Source organism: Carassius carassius, chromosome 18, assembly GCF_963082965.1.
Source record: "Carassius carassius chromosome 18, fCarCar2.1, whole genome shotgun sequence".
NCBI lineage: Eukaryota > Metazoa > Chordata > Actinopteri > Cypriniformes > Cyprinidae > Carassius > Carassius carassius.
The window spans coordinates 31,232,265-31,249,300 of NC_081772.1; the positions used below are offsets into that span (position 1 = coordinate 31,232,265).

The 17,036-nt window shown below is 48.3% G+C and overlaps 6 non-coding genes across 6 annotated transcripts; all 6 read right to left on the reverse strand.

Annotated features, from left to right (window-relative positions):
- Nucleotides 1–1,008: 1,008 nt before the first annotated feature.
- trnah-gug (transfer RNA histidin (anticodon GUG)) lies at nucleotides 1,009–1,080 on the reverse strand. The gene has a single exon. It is a non-coding gene; the product is annotated as a tRNA-His (tRNA).
- A 155-nt stretch (nucleotides 1,081–1,235) lies between these two features.
- On the reverse strand, nucleotides 1,236–1,317 carry trnas-aga (transfer RNA serine (anticodon AGA)). The gene has a single exon. It is a non-coding gene; the product is annotated as a tRNA-Ser (tRNA).
- A 9,266-nt stretch (nucleotides 1,318–10,583) lies between these two features.
- On the reverse strand, nucleotides 10,584–10,665 carry trnas-uga (transfer RNA serine (anticodon UGA)). The gene has a single exon. It is a non-coding gene; the product is annotated as a tRNA-Ser (tRNA).
- A 2,364-nt stretch (nucleotides 10,666–13,029) lies between these two features.
- On the reverse strand, nucleotides 13,030–13,111 carry trnas-aga (transfer RNA serine (anticodon AGA)). Its single transcript has one exon. It is a non-coding gene; the product is annotated as a tRNA-Ser (tRNA).
- A 572-nt stretch (nucleotides 13,112–13,683) lies between these two features.
- On the reverse strand, nucleotides 13,684–13,765 carry trnas-uga (transfer RNA serine (anticodon UGA)). The gene has a single exon. It is a non-coding gene; the product is annotated as a tRNA-Ser (tRNA).
- A 3,057-nt stretch (nucleotides 13,766–16,822) lies between these two features.
- On the reverse strand, nucleotides 16,823–16,904 carry trnas-uga (transfer RNA serine (anticodon UGA)). Its single transcript has one exon. It is a non-coding gene; the product is annotated as a tRNA-Ser (tRNA).
- Between the last annotated feature and the right edge of the window lie 132 nt (nucleotides 16,905–17,036).

Below are 17,036 nucleotides of genomic sequence, written 5' to 3' on the forward strand. Positions count from 1 at the left end.
TCATGTGTGCCGAACAAGTGAGATGCACTGATCCCCGGGAGAAGGAAGGAACATCGCTCTAATACAGAGTCAGCAGAAGAGATGGACCCGTAGTGATAGCAAGCTGAGGCCTCCAAAAAGTAGACTGACCTTCGCCCAAACAGGGACTTGAATTAAGCAGACCACCTTCTGCCCTGTTGTGTGTCACATTGCTGCCTGACCTACTTGCAACCTAGCAAGCCGAGATTGTAAGCTAGCCCTGGAAGCGGGTAAAACAGCAGTCCCACTGATGAGAAATCAGACTGCCATGTCTCATCCTATGTAATGGGGTTTTTCAGTTCTGGGCCTGGGGACCAACAGCACTGCACAATTCGGAGGTCTGTCTTATTCTACTCACTCTGTGAGCACTCTTTCCTAAAGGGCTGACCATCAGAATCAGGTGTGCCCAACAAGGGAGATGCACTGATCCCCGGGAGCAGGAAGGAACATCGCTCCAGTACAGATTCAGAAGAAGAGATGGACCGTAGTGATAGCAAGGTGACTCCGCCAAAAGCAGACAGACCTTCACCCTAAAAGGGACTTGAACCCTGGACCCTCAGATTAAAAGTCCGATGCTCTACCGACTGAGCTATCGAGGCTCTTCTGGAGCACTGGCTTCTCACCTTTTATAAAGCAGCAGTTTTACAACAAGCTGCCCAGAAGAGACGCAGGTGTCACAAGGATGAAAGCTAGAAGCAGTTATGGCACAGAGAGCGAAGGGCCATAGAAGGCACAATTACCGTCACAGAAAGCTAAAGCAATACTGCAAATCCCTCCCGTAGTTGGCAGAGTTCGAACCTGCGCAGGGAGACCCCAATGGATTTCAAGTCCATCGCCTTAACCTCTCGGCCACGACTACGCCTAATGTTAGAAAGCAAGCCCCCTTGTCTGGTGGCGCCCTGCACAGGCCAATCTTCAGAAACAAAATCACGCAGAAAGATGATGTGGTAAAAATTTTTCAACCTTCCCGTATACTCAACGGCAAAGGGTTGCCGTGACCCGGATTCGAACCGGGGTTGCTGCGGCCACAACGCTGAGTACTAACCACTATACTATCACGGCGTGCCACTGGCTCACCCAAGACAACCCCTGGAGCCCGGATACAAGAAGCAGCAGCGGCGTGTTTGTCCATTGAGGAGGGACTGGACATTTCGCAAATAAGTGCGAGCACCATGAAAAATGCATGGATGCTTTGCCTCATGGCCTTCAGCAAACAGCGTAGTCGGCACGATTCGAACCTGCGCGGGGAGACCCCAATGGATTTCTAGTCCATCGCCTTAACCACTCGGCCACGACTACGGCAGTAGACCAATTTCTGCTCAGTTTGTGTCCAACACTGCTGCCTGACCTACTTGCAACCAACCCAGCTCAGTCAGCAAGCGGCGATTGCAAGCTAGCCCTGGAAGCGGCTAAAACAGCAGTCCCACTGACAAGAAATCAGGCTGCCTTGTCTCATCCTATATAATGGGGTTTTTCAGTACTGGCCCTGGGGACCGACAGCACTGCACAAATGGGAGGTCTGTCTTATTCTACTCACTCCATGAGCACTCTTTCCTAAAGGGCTGACCATCAGAATCATGTGTGCCGAACAAGGGAGATACACTGATCCCCGGGAGCAGGAAGGAACATCGCTCTAGTACAGAGTCAGCAGAAGAGATGGACCGTAGTGATAGCAAGCTGAGGCCTACAAAAAGAAGACTGACCTTCGCCCAAACAGGGACTTGAATTAAGCAGACCACCTTCTGCCCTGTTGTGTGTCACATTGCTGCCTGACCTACTTGCAACCTAGCAAGCCGAGATTGTAAGCTAGCCCTGGAAGCGGGTAAAACAGCAGTCCCATTGAGGAGAAATCAGGCTGCCATGTCTCATCCTATGTAATGGGGTTTTTCAGTGCTGGGCCTGGGGACCGACAGCACTGCACAATTCGGAGGTCTGTCTTATTCTACTCACTCTGTGAGTCCGCATTTCTAACGAGCTGACCATCAGAATCAGGTGTGCCGAACAAGGGAGTTTCACTGATACCCTGGAGCAGGAAGGAACACCGCTCCAGTACAGATTCAGAAGAAGAGATGGACCGTAGTGAGAGCAAGGTGACACCGCCAAAAGCAGACATACCTTCACCCAAACAGGAACTTGAACCCTGGACACTCAGATTAAAAGTCTGATGCTCTACCGACTGAGCTATCCGGGCTCTTGTGGAGCACTGGCTTCTCACGTTTTATAAAGCAGCAGTTTTACGACAAGCTGCCCAGAAGAGATGCAGGTGTCACGAGGATGAAAGCTAGAAGCAGTTATGGCACAGAGAGCGAAGGACAATAGAACGCACAATTACCGTCACAGAAAGCTAAAGCAATACTGCAAAGCCCTCCCGTAGGCGGCAGGGTTCGAACCTGCGCGGGGAGACTCCAATGGATTTCAAGTCCATCGCCTTAACCTCTCGGCCAAAATCAGGGCAAAAGGGACTGCTACAAGGGGGAAAGAAAAGGAAAAGAGAAGGAGAAAGAGGGGAAAGCAAGAAAAAGAAAAACAATTATCCATCAAACTTCATGAACACTCACAAAGGATTTAAGTAAAGTGTTTGATTGGTTTTTGACTATATTTTTAATTAAAAAAAATAATTATAATAATAATAATCTGACAAACACACCACACACTCTTGCCAGGACTTGCACCTGGAATCTTCCACCCAAAGGGTGGATGTGTTACTATTACACCACAAGAGTTGTGTCTTTCTTTTTTTTTTACAAACACTGCAAATTAAACACTGGAAACAGCAACTAAAAACAAAATGTTCACAGCACAACACACACACAGCACAACATATGCAACTATATAAAAACCTAACTATATACATTACTATATACACCAATGAAAAAAAAATCAAAGAACTCCCTGTACATTCTCCCTCCACTGTGCAACAGAGAGGCCTGAGGCTGGACAATACCACCGGCCCTTCAGCTGAGTGTGGCCAGTTGTCTTATTTTTTGCCAGCCCACACTGCTTGCAGATATAGTGATATATATCCTTTGCTAGTCGTTTCCGTGGTGGTTCACCTCTAGCCACTCGCTCCTCATCCTCTTGGGCAGCTTTCTGCCTTCTCCATGTGCGCTGCCTGGGCTGAGTAGAGGGACAAGTTTGTGATGGCAATGTATGAGGCTGCTGGAATTGGGGAGGGGGCTGGAATTGGGGAGGCGGCTGGAATTGGGGAGGTGGCTGGAATTGGGAAGGTGGCTGGAATTTGGGGAGGGGGCTGGAATTGGGAAGGTGGCTGGAATTGGGGAGGGGGATGGAATTGGGTAGAATGAGGCAGTGGTAGACCTGGTTGGCAGCTGGGAAAGGGTGGGTAGGACCCAGGGGGGAATGCAAAGTTTGGTGCTGGTGGGTATATGGGAAATGCAGAGTAAGATCCAGGAGGAGGGGTGGGCATTGGGCACCTGTTGGAGATACGCTTTACGAATGAAGGCCTCTCCCTCCTGATTTGCTGAATCCTGAAATACCATGGCCTCATGCCCATGCTGTGCAGCAACAGCTGGAAGTTCGCGCACTTCAGGAAGAGCCTCCTTTGCCAAATATACTTGTTTGGGCAGTGCAGTACCCTGCAGAAGCATGTCTCTGTCTACACGTTTCTGTCTTTTTAGTAGCCTGCAAGAGAAAAATTCTTCATCTTAAATTAGCAATTTAAGTGAATAAAAGCCCATTGTCTTTACTTCCTGTAGCATAATTTTTAAAAGCATGTACAAGAAGGTTTTATAAGTACAATCTTGATATACTACTGTGATTGTGCAAAAGTATCGCATAAAACAAGACTCACCACGAGGAGACAGTAGTGGTGTTTATCGGGACCAGAACAAGGTTAGTCTGTCCTAGAACCTCTCTGCTGTCCTCCATCAGCTGCTTTAAGTGGCTGTATACCACCACAATAGATTGTGGAATTGGCAGAGTTTTTCCTTGTGTGTCCCTGGGCCTGTTCCGTGCTTGCTGAAACTCTTTCAAAAGCCTTAGGCAAACACATTCACAGACCCTGTGGACTTCAGGGTCCTGAGCTGCCTGCCCATGAGTCATGAACAATCTATGGAAAAGAAAGATGATATAATCTGAACTGTATACTGGGTTATAAACTAGTGACGATCCAAATAGTCAAATTACCTCTCTGCTGCCTGCTGTCCTGGAGCAGAGCCACTCTGCTTCCTGGATGCTCTCCAAGGTCCTGTCAAAGCCTTCTTCTTAACCCTCTGGCTATATTTTGATGGTACCTTGTCCATGGCATGCAGAGCCATGTACAGCTGGACTATGTTGGCCTCCTCTTGTGATGACAAGGCAGTGATCGTTCGGTTTAGGCCAACCAAATAGGCTGCCAGGGCATCAACTGCCTCCCAGCCCAAGACACCTCTGGAATCACACTGTGTACTCTGGAAATTGAGAAAAATGCCAAACACAGTCCAATAAACATATACGGTGTTGTAATAATTATTTTGCATTGTACATGCATATATTTTAACTTTACACATTGGTGACAATAGGCGTTTTGCACTGTACCAGATACATTTTTTTTAAAAGTAAAAAATAGTACAGGATAGCAATATTACCTGGCTTGATGTGCTAGGACTTGCAGTGTCATCCTCCTCTTCCTCAGTGACCTCCTCATCTGGGGATTTGGGTTCAGTGTCATCCACCTGACTTGTCACCTGGACCTGCACGACAGCTACTGGAGAGTCATCAGCCCTAAGGTCAGCTGCATAGCACACAGTCGTGTCAATTTCACTATCCTCTTCGGGCTCCTCTGGGGGGACTTCAGGCATGTCATTGTGGTGTGCAATCAACTGGTCGCCTCTATTGGACTGGGCCAACAAGTACTCCACTGCAATGCGCTCCCCTGCAATAATTTGTACCACATTGTTAATGGGGAGAGGACACACACACTCACACACACACACAAACAAACAAACACAGGAGAGAGAGAAATACTCCAATGCTCAGCATTTTCCTGTGAGATATCTTACCAGTGGGTTTTCCTGGAGGGTTAAATTCTGGCATCAAAGCCCGACCAAGGACCCGTTGGCTCATGCTGTTTAAATGAGACATTGTGCAGACATCAAATGTCCTTAGGGTTGAGGCCCCCACCACAGATACAGCTTCTTTTGCCCGGCTCATGTTCCACCTCGAGGCCCCCTCTAACATGTACATTTGTGTGTGCATGGCATTGCATCTCCATCCTAAGAATGAAAATGCACAGATTCAGTCAGCAATTATTTTAAACTGAGGACATACAAATTTAATGACACAGTTATAGAACAGTAACACATAATAATGAGACTGATAGTAAATTCCATGAAAACAAGCCAAATCCAGGTAGCACCCAGGGTTCTGTTGTTGACACAATAGCGATCTTTTCAACGTAAAAATCTACAAAACATACTGCAATTTAATATTCAGAATTTACCAGGAATGAAGGCACACTGGTGGCGGTGAAAACTCTCCAGCGATTATGACCCCCTGCCACACCTAAGCACGTTTAGGACTTTGCCACCCTTCTGGAGTGTCCCCGTCTTTGTGTACAACTCTACATGTGGAGGGTCCTGGATGCACTCGAGGTGTTTTTGTTGCATCTCCCAGACATGGTGCATGCTGTCAGGGTTAACCAGGCGAAACCCTGTAGTGTCAGTTAGCTCCCACACTGATTCCAGCAGCCCTGAAATCATGGCCCGGATCTCCTCAGACCTGCGTGTCCGCCGCCTACAGTGCTTCGCGAGTTCACCTGGGCTGATGCTGGCCATGAGCTGAGCCTCAGTGGAAGCCTTTCCACCATGGCTGCACTTCCACTCCCCTCTCTTGGCAGCCTTAAGTTCTCTCACATCCTCCTGATCCCACTCAAAGATACAGGAGGAAAGTTTTGAACAAAAGGTACCATAGAGAGGGTGGTGCTCTGTAGTAAGGCCACAGTTGAATCTTCTCATAAAATGGAAGATATCTAGCCTTACAATAGACTTCCATGGTCGAAAAAGTTTTAACACTGAAGATGCACCTGTGGAGGAGAAAAAATAAAAAACATGCATTTGATTTAATTTCAAACATACTTTTCAGTCAATATATTTTATTACAATTTTTAATACACTGGCTGTAAAAATAATACTAATTAATTACCATCACCAATAAGGAAAGGGGAACTTTTTTTACACCACTATTAATTTTATAAAATATATTGCAGTGCACATTTGATAAAGTAGTAATTTGAAAATCTCACCTGACTGACTGCAGCAATCCCGGTCAACATAGATGACCTCGGGCTCTTGCTCGCCAGCATTCTGGTAGCGTTTGACGACACCCTGGCAAAGCTCCTCCAGTCCTGCGCCTTCAGCTGTTGTCAGAACACTGTTCAGAACCTGGCCGAGCTCATTGCCAATGTTGGTCATCCATGCAGCCGTGTCCCCAATGCCACCAGCCAGCTTTTTGGTGATCTGAAAAACAAAAAGAAGGAAAAATAAAGACATTCTGACAAGCTTAATTATACATTTTCTTTGATTTGTTATGGTACATTATAATATATATATAACACAAATGTATATAACACAACATTTTTCATCATGTTGAAATTCTTTCTGGCTGAAAATAAACCTCATGCTGAAACCTTCATGTATTGTACCTTCTTTGTAGAATCCATCTTCAGGATTCGGCCATAGGTGGAGGTAATCACCCCCTTCATCTCGTCCAAATGGCTGAGGATATCGTTGGAGTGGACAGTCTCAAACCACTGGGCGAGTGGAAGTGGCCTGAAGGGTGCGGGTGCAGAAAAGGCAGGTGCCGTTGCAGATTGGACCAGGGTAACCTTTCTCAAATGATGCTCACAATTAGAGAGGTACTGGATGGTGCGTCATGCCCACTCCTCACTGTGGGCTTCCTCTACTGCTGACTGGAAGTAGGAGGAACTGTTACCACTGGTCCTTGGCCTGAGTAAAGTCACACATTTCCTGTCCAGGGCTAGCTGAGTGGTCAGCACCGCTGGAAACATGGTCCTGTGTGCCACATCCAGTTGTGAAAGGATGTCCTGGCTCCATGGGCATACTGGCAACTTGCATGCACTGCAGCGTGGATAGTCCCCACCCACAAGGTAATAGCGGCTATCCATGTCAATCACCTCCCTGACCTTCGGGTAAATTCCTGAATGGTGCATCTTCCGGCCACACTGTGGGCATTTAAGAGGAATGTCCCACATCCTCATTGGTGCCCACAAGAACATCCTCTGTCGGAAGTACCACTCGGGCTCATGAGGACATGGCTTGGGCTGCATCGATGGATAAAACCAGTTCACCTGGATCTTCTGTCTCAGCTGCCCTGTGGGCTCATAGAGGCACTTGGCAATCCACACCCAATCTGCTGGCTGGAGGACTCTCTTGAACTGACTGCGAAGAAAGCTCTCCCAGTCAGTAATAGCCTGAGGCAGAGATGGTGTAGGCTGCAGTGAGGGTACTGGATGTGAGGATGGAGTGGGCTGTGGAGATGGAGAGCACCATGGAGGTGGTGGTGAGGGCTTTGGAGCTGGAGAGTGGTGTGGGAATTGAGTGGGCCCTGGGGATGGAGACACTGGTACTGGCATTGGAGACGGCAAGTGCTGTGGAGGTGGAGGCAGCCATGGAGATGGTGAGGGGCAAGGAGATGGTGTGGGATTTTTTGAAGGACTGACACGTGGAGCCAATAGAGCCCCATAATGGCTCGACTCAATGTGTTGGAGGAGTCTGACGGCACCCTGGACCCTGACCCCACAGCTGTCACACCTCTCTTCAATGTGGTGGTCAGAGAGGTTGCCGGAGAACTTCTCTGCCTCCACAACCACACTACACAGAGAACATTTCACCCCATGTACTTCCTGTGATGTCCCGGTCTCCTCTGAGCTGCCGCCTGCCTTTACCTTAGGCCCTGACTCAATCAAGACCTTATCTGTTGACTGGGAGAAAATTAATATTAGGAACAAAAGAAGGTCTTACTATTCATGTTAAATAATTACACCAATTACTCTGCAGAACTGTACTGAGAATATATTCTGAGAATATATCAGGGGTTGGTGCATAAAATAGTGTATTACACGATACAGGGACTTATCATGCCTTTGATATATTATATCGTATACCTACCTTATGGAACCCACAAGTGCACACTATGTGCCTGCCAAACAGGTCCACCTTATTCCCCCTATGCAGGGGACAGGCATCAATCCGCTCCAGGACCTCCTTCCATTTTCTGCTTCCAGGCCTTTTTCCTGTACTGAACTGGAAGGTGCCCTGGGCATACCTGTGGCAGATGTCGTTCCAATAAGCAGAGGATTTGCCTGTTTTGGTCATATCTGAACAATAATGGGGAACAAATCAATGTGGTTAAATATGTGTTAATATAGCAACAGTAGAAAGGAGTTTATTGGAGTTTTATATTTATACACACACACACACACACACACATATACAGTATATATATATATATATATATATATATATATATATATATATATATATATATATAAAGAATCACATCAAGTATACAAAAGCAGACATGTTGAGTGGTGAAATATGTGGCAGGTTAATAGTTTTCTGCAGTAAATATGTTCCTACTTGCAAAAAATTGCAAATAGCTTTTGATGTATAATTATAAAAACTGTGTTTGTATATAAAGTAAGAAAGGGGGAAAAACTAGATATTTAATGAATACGTGGAATAGTAAAATATTTAAATACATTCAGTAAAGAATCACTCAGTCATGACTGAAATAAAATAGGGAATGGATACTTGGAATACTGAATGATGAAATGAAATTCTTGCAAAGATATAGAAAATAAAAACTTGTTATGAATCGAAGGCTTAACAAGCATCAGTTAGCGATACGTTAAGTTAGCTTGCCTTGCTACGCAAGCGTAGAACGATCAGAATAATCTTTATTCCAAATCATGAATTAATGTTTGAACAAATAGGATAACACTGATGTCACGGATTTGTATTGTGATAACGCTTACCTTGAATCTCCGCATAGCAGATGTCCAGTGAGTTACAAACAGCTGGAATATCACGAAACTCATTCAGCCAATCAGCGGCGAGATTGGCATGTCAACTTGCTGATTGGCTATTTCTTCTCGGTAGGAATTGATTGGCTCCTTTGCCCCATCTGTTCGAAAGTTTCGGATTTGCGTTAGGAACTGTTCGGATTAATTTAGGATGTGTTCGGACTTTCGTTCTGACTTTGTTAGGAATTGTTGCGACCTTGTTCGGAAGTATTCAAATGTTGTTAGGAAGTGTTAGGAAGTGTTAAGCCGTCCGATCGCTGGAAGGTACGGCCACGACTACGCCTAATGTTAGAAAGCAAGCCCCCTTGTCTGGTTTCGCCCTGCACAGGCCAAGCTTCAGAAACAAAATCACGCAGAAAGATGAGGTGGTAAAAGAATGAGGATTCGAACCTGCGCCGGGAGACCCCAATGGATTTTTAGTCCATCGCCTTAACCACTCGGCCACGACTACGGGAGTAGACAAATTTCTGCTCAGTTTGTGTCCAACACTGCTGCCTGACCTACTTGCAACCAACCCAGCTCAGTCAGCAAGCGGAGATTGCAAGCTAGCCCTGCAAGCGTGTAAAAAAACGGTCCCACTGAGGAGAAATCAGGCTGCCATGTCTCATCCTATGTAATGGGGTTTTTTCAGTACTGGCCCTGGGGACCGACAGCACTGCACAAATGGGAGGTCTTTCTTATTCTACTCACTCCGTGAGCACTCTTTCCTAAAGGGCTGACCATCAGAATCATGTGTGCCGAACAAGGGAGATGCACTGATCCCCGGGAGAAGGAAGGAACATCGCTCTAATACAGAGTCAGCAGAAGAGATGGACCCGTAGTGATAGCAAGCTGAGCCCTCCAAAAAGTAGACTGACCTTCGCCCAAACAGGGACTTGAATTAAGCAGACCACCTTCTGCCCTGTTGTGTGTCACATTGCTGCCTGACCTACTTGCAACCTAGCAAGCCGAGATTGTAAGCTAGCCCTGGAAGCGGGTAAAACAGCAGTCCCACTGAGGAGAAATCAGACTGCCATGTCTCATCCTATGTAATGGGGTTTTTCAGTGCTGGGCCTGGGGACCGACAGCACTGCACATTTCGGAGGTCTGTCTTATTCTACTCACTCTGTGAGCGCGCTTTCCTAACGAGCTGACCATCAGAATCAGGTGTGCCAAACAAGGGAGGTGCAATGATACCCTGGAGCAGGAAGGAACACCGCTCCAGTACAGATTCAGAAGAAGAGATGGACCGTAGTGATAGCAAGGTGACTCCTCCAAAAGCAGATAGACTTCACCCTAACAGGGACTTGAATCCTGGACCCTCAGATTAAAAGTCTCATGCTCTACCGACTGAGCTATCCAGGCTCTTGTGGAGCACAGGCTTCTCACCTTTTATAAAGCAGCAATTTTACAACAAGCTGCCCAGAAGAGACGCAGGTGTCACAAGGATGAACGCTAGAAATAGTTATGGCACAGAGAGCGAAGGACCATAGATGGCACAATTACAGTCACAGAAAGCTAAAGCAATACTGCAAATCCCTCCCGTAGTCGGCAGAGTTCGAACCTGCGCAGGGAGACCCCAATGGATTTCAAGTCCATCGCCTTAACCTCTCGGCCACGACTACGCCTAATGTTTGAAAGCAAGCCCCCTTGTCTGATGGCGCCCTGGACAGGCCAAGCTTCAGAAACAAAATCACGCAGAAAGATGAGGTGGTAAAACATTTTCAACCTTCCAGTATACTCAACGGCAAATGGTTGCCATGACCCTGATTCGAACTGGGGTTGCTGCGGCCACAACGCAGAGTATTAACCACTATACGATCACGGCGTGCCACTGGCTCACCCAAGAGAACCCCTGGAGCCCGGATACAAGAAGCAGCAGCGGCGTGTTTGTCCATCGAAGAGGGACTGGACATTTCGCAAATAAGTGCGAGGACCATGAAAAATGCATGGATGCTTTGCCTCATGGCCTTCAGCAAACAGTTTAGTCAGCAGGATTTGAACTTGCGAGGGGAGACCCCAATGCATTTCTAGTCCATCGCCTTAACCACTCGGCCACGACAACGGGAGTAGACAAATTTCTGCTCAGTTTGTGTCCAACACTGCTGCCTGACCTACATGCAACCAACCCAGCTCAGTCAGCAAGCGGAGATTGCAAGCTAGCCCTGCAAGCGGGTAAAACAGCATTCCCACTGAGGAGAAATCAGCCTGCCATGTCTCATCCTATGTAATGGGGTTTTTCAGTACTGACCCTGGGGACCGACAGCACTGCACAATTGGGAAGTCTGTCTTATTCTACTCACTCTGTGAGCACTCTTTACTAAAGGGCTGACCATCAGAATCAGGTGTGCCGAACAAGGGAGATGCACTGATCCCCGGGAGCAGGAAGGAACATCGCTCTAGTACAGAGTCAGCAGAAGAGATGGACCGTAGGGATAGCAAGCTGAGGCCTACAAAAAGAAGACTGACCTTCGCCCAAACAGGGACTTGAATTAAGCAGACCACCTTCTGCCATGTTGTGTGTAACACTGCTGCCTGACCTACTTGCAATCTAGCAGGAGGAGATTGTAAGCTAGCCCTGGAAGCGGCTAAAACAGCAGTCCCACTGAGGAGAAATCAGGCTGCCATGTCTCATCCTATGTAATGGGGTTTTTCAGTACTGGCCCTGGGGACCGACAGCACTGCACAAATGGGAGGTCTGTCTTATTCTACTCACTCTGTGAGCACTCTTTCCTAAAGGGCTGACCATCAGAATCATGTGTGCCGAACAAGTGAGATGCACTGATCCCCGGGAGAAGGAAGGAACATCGCTCTAATACAGAGTCAGCAGAAGAGATGGACCCGTAGTGATAGCAAGCTGAGGCCTCCAAAAAGTAGACTGACCTTCGCCCAAACAGGGACTTGAATTAAGCAGACCACCTTCTGCCCTGTTGTGTGTCACATTGCTGCCTGACCTACTTGCAACCTAGCAAGCCGAGATTGTAAGCTAGCCCTGGAAGCGGGTAAAACAGCAGTCCCACTGATGAGAAATCAGGCTGCCATGTCTCATCCTATGTAATGGGGTTTTTCAGTTCTGGGCCTGGGGACCGACAGCACTGCACAATTCGGAGGTCTGTCTTATTCTACTCACTCTGTGAGCGCGCTTTCCTAACGAGCTGACCATCAGAATCAGGTGTGCCAAACAAGGGAGGTGCACTGATACCCTGGAGCAGGAAGGAACATCGCTCCAGTACAGATTCAGAAGAAGAGATGGACCGTAGTGATAGCAAGGTGACTCCGCCAAAAGCAGACAGACCTTCACCCTAAAAGGGACTTGAACCCTGGACCCTCAGATTAAAAGTCTGATGCTCTACCGACTGAGCTATCGAGGCTCTTCTGGAGCACTGGCTTCTCACCTTTTATAAAGCAGCAGTTTTACAACAAGCTGCCCAGAAGAGACGCAGGTGTCACAAGGATGAAAGCTAGAAGCAGTTATGGCACAGAGAGCGAAGGGCCATAGAAGGCACAATTACCGTCACAGAAAGCTAAAGCAATACTGCAAATCCCTCCCGTAGTTGGCAGAGTTCGAACCTGCGCAGGGAGACCCCAAAGGATTTCAAGTCCATCGCCTTAACCTCTCGGCCACGACTACGCCTAATGTTAGAAAGCAAGCCCCCTTGTCTGGTGGCGCCCTGCACAGGCCAATCTTCAGAAACAAAATCACGCAGAAAGATGAGGTGGTAAAAATTTTTCAACCTTCCCGTATACTCAACGGCAAAGGGTTGCCGTGACCCGGATTCGAACTGGGGTTGCTGCGGCCACAACACTGAGTACTAACCACTATACGATCACGGCGTGCCACTGGCACACCCAAGACAACCCCTGGAGCCCGGATACAAGAAGCAGCAGCGGCGTGTTTGTCCATTGAGGAGGGACTGGACATTTCGCAAATAAGTGCGAGCACCATGAAAAATGCATGGATGCTTTGCCTCATGGCCTTCAGCAAACAGCGTAGTCGGCACGATTCGAACCTGCGCGGGGAGACCCCAATGGATTTCTAGTCCATCGCCTTAACCACTCGGCCACGACTACGGCAGTAGACCAATTTCTGCTCAGTTTGTGTCCAACACTGCTGCCTGACCTACTTGCAACCAACCCAGCTCAGTCAGCAAGCGGAGATTGCAAGCTAGCCCTGCAAGCGGGTAAAACAGCGGTCCCACTGAGGAGAAATCAGCCTGCCATGTCTCTTCCTATGTAATGGGGTTTTTCAGTACTGGCCCTGGGGACCGACAGCACTGCACAATTGGGAAGTCTGTCTTATTCTACTCACTCTGTGAGCACTCTTTCCTAAAGGGCTGACCATCAGAATCATGTGTGCCGAACAAGGGAGATGCACTGATACCCTGGAGCAGGAAGGAAAACCGATCCAGTACAGATTCCGAAGAAGAGATGGACCGTAGTAATAGCAAGGTGACTCCGCCAAAAGCAGACAGACCTTCGCCCGAACAGGGACTTGAACCCTGACAGTTTTACAACAAGCTGCCAAGAAGAGACGCAGGTGTCACGAGGATGAAAGCTAGAAGCAGTTATGGCACAGAGAGCAAAGGACCATAGAAGGCACAATTATCGTCACAGAAAGCTAAAGCAATACTGCAAAGCCCTCCCGTAGTCGGCAGGGTTCGAACCTGCGCGGGGAGACCCCAATGGATTTCAAGTCCATCGCCTTAACCTCTCGGCCACGACTACGCCTGATGTTAGAAAGCAAGCCCCCTTGTCCGATGGCGCCCTGCACAGGCCAAGCTTCAGAAACAAAATCACGCAGAAAGATGAGGTGGTAAAAAATTTTCAACCTTCCCGTATACTCAACGGCAAAGGGTTGCTGCGGCCACAACGCAGAGTACTAATCACTACACGATCACGGCGTGCCACTAGCTAACCCAAGAGAACCCCTGAAGCCCGGATACAAGAAGCAGCAGCGGCGTGTTTGTCCATCGAAGAGGGACTGGACATTTCGCAAATAAGTGCGAGGACCGTGAAAAATGCACAATTCGGAGGTCTGTCTTATTCTACTCACTCTGTGAGCACGCTTTCCTAACGAGCTGACCATCAGAATCAGGTGTGCCCAACAAGGGAGGTGCACTGATACCCTGGAGCAGGAAGGAACACAGCTCCAGTACAGATTCAGAAGAAGAGATGGACCGTAGTGATAGCAAGGTGACTCCGCCAAAAGCAGACAGACCTTCACCCTAACAGGGACTTGAACCCTGGACCCTCAAATTAAAAGTCTGATGCTCTACCGACTGAACTATCCAGGCTCTTGTGGAGCACTGGCTTCTCACCTTTTATAAAACAGCAGTTTTACAACAAGCTGCCCAGAAGAGAAGCAGGTGTCACGAGGATGAAAGCTAGAAGCAGTTATGGCACAGAGAGCGAAGGACCATAGAAGGCACAATTACCGTCACAGAAAGCTAAAGCAATACTGCAAATCCCTCCCGTAGTCAGCAGAGTTCGAACCTGCGCAGGGAGACCCCAATGGATTTCAAGTCTTCCCATATACTCAACGGCAAAGGGTTGCCGTGACACGGATTAGACCCGGGGTTGCTGCGGCCACAATGCAGAGTACTAACCACTATACGATCACGGCGTGCCACTGGCTCACCCAAGACAACCCCTGGAGTCGGATACAAGAAGCAGCAGCGGAGTGTTTGTCCATCGTAGAGGGACTGGACATTTCGCAAATAAGTGCGAGGACAGTGAAAAATGCATGGATGCTTTGCCTCATGGCCTTCAGCAAACAGCGTAGTCAGCAGGATTCAAACCTGCGCGGGGAGACCCCAATGGATTTCTAGGTCATTGCCTTAACCACTCGGCCACGACTACGGGAGTAGACCAATTTCTGCTCAGTTTGTGTCCAACACTGATGCCTGTCCTACTTGCAACCAACCCAGCTCAGTCAGCAAGCGGAGATTGCAAGCTAGCCCTGCAAGCGGGTAAAACAGCGCTCCCACTGAGGAGAAATCAGGCTGCCATGTCTCATCCTATGTAATGGGGTTTTTCAGTACTGGCCCTGGGGTCCGACAGCACTGCACAATTGGGAAGTCTGTCTTATTCTACTCACTCTGTGAGCACTCTTTCCTAAAGGGCTGACCATCAGAATCAGTTTGCCGAACAAGGGAGATGCACTGATCCCCGGGAGCAGGAAGGAACATCACTCTAGTACAGATTCAGCAGAAGAGATGGACCGTAGTGATAGCAAGCTGAGGCCTACAAAAAGAAGACTGACCTTCGCCCAAACAGGGACTTGAATTAAGCAGACCACCTTCTGCCATGTTGTCTGTAAGACTGCTGCCTGACCTACTTGCAACCTAGCAAGCCGAGATTGTAAGCTAGCCCTGGAAGCGGCTAAAACAGCAGTCCCACTAAGGAGAAATCAGGCTGCCATGTCTCATCCTATGTAATGGGGTTTTTCAGTACTGGCCCTGGGGACCGACAGCACTGCACAAATGGGAGGTCTGTCTTATTCTACTCACTCCGTGAGCTCTCTTTCCTAAAGGGCTGACCATCAGAATCATGTGTGCCGAACAAGGGAGATGCACTGATCCCCGGGAGAAGGAAGGAACATCGCTCTAATACAGAGTCAGCAGAAGAGATGGACCCGTAGTGATAGCAAGCTGAGGCCTCCAAAAAGTAGACTGACCTTCGCCCAAACAGGGACTTGAATTAAGCAGACCACCTTCTGCCCTGTTGTGTGTCACATTGCTGCCTGACCTACTTGCAACCTAGCAAGCCGAGATTGTAAGCTAGCCCTGGAAGCGGGTAAAACAGCAGTCCCACTGAGGAGAAATCAGGCTCCCATGTCTCATCCTATGTAATGGGGTTTTTCAGTGCTGGGCCTGGGGACCGACAGCACTGCACAATTCGGAGGTCAGTCTTATTCTACTCACTCTGTGAGCGCGCTTTCCTAACGAGCTGACCATCAGAATCAGGTGTGCCAAACAAGGGAGGTGCACTGATACCCTGGAGCAGGAAGGAACACCGCTCCAGTACAGATTCAGAAGAAGAGATGGACCGTAGAGATAGCAAGGTGACTCCGCCAAAAGCAGACAGACCTTCACCCTAACAGGGACTTGAACCCTGGACCGTCAGATTAAAAGTCTGATGCTCTACCGACTGAGCTATCCAGGCTCTTGTGGAGCACTGGCTTCTCACCTTTTATAAAGCAGCAGTTTTATAACAAGCTGCCTAGAAGAGACGCAGGTGTCACAAGGATGAAAGCTAGAAGCAGTTATGGCACAGAGAGCGAAGGACCATAGAAGACACAATTACTGTCACAGAAAGCTAAAGCAATACTGCAAATCCTTCCGGAAATGGGAAGAGTTCGAACCTGAGCAGGGAGACCCTAATGGATTTCAAGTCCATCGCCTTAACCTCTCGGCCACGACTACGCCTAATGTTAGAAAGCAAGCCCCCTTGTCTGATGGCGCCCTGCACAGGCCAAGCTTCAGAAACAAAATCACACAGAAAGATGAGGTGGTAAAAAATTTTCAACCTTCCCGTATACTCAACGGCAAAGGGTTGCCATGACCCGGACTCGAACTGGGGTTGCTGCGGCCACAATGCAGAGTATTAACCAATATACGATCACGATGTGCCACTGGCTCACACAAGACAACCCCTGGAGTCCGGATATAAGAAGCAGCAGCGTCGTGTTTGTCCATCGAAGAGGGACTGGACATTTCGCAAATAAGTGCGAGGACCGTGAAAAATGCATGGATGCTTTGCCTCATGGCCTTCAGCAAACAGCGTAGTCAGCAGGATTCGAACCTGCGCGGGGAGACCCCAATGGATTTCAAGTCCATCACCTTAACCATTTGGCCACGACTACGGGAGTAGACCAATTTCTGCTCAGTTTGTGTCCAACACTGCTGCCTGACCTACTTGCAACCAACCCAGCTCAGTCAGCAAGCGGAGATTGCAAGCTAGCCCTGCAAGCGGGTAAAACAGCGGTCCCCCTGAG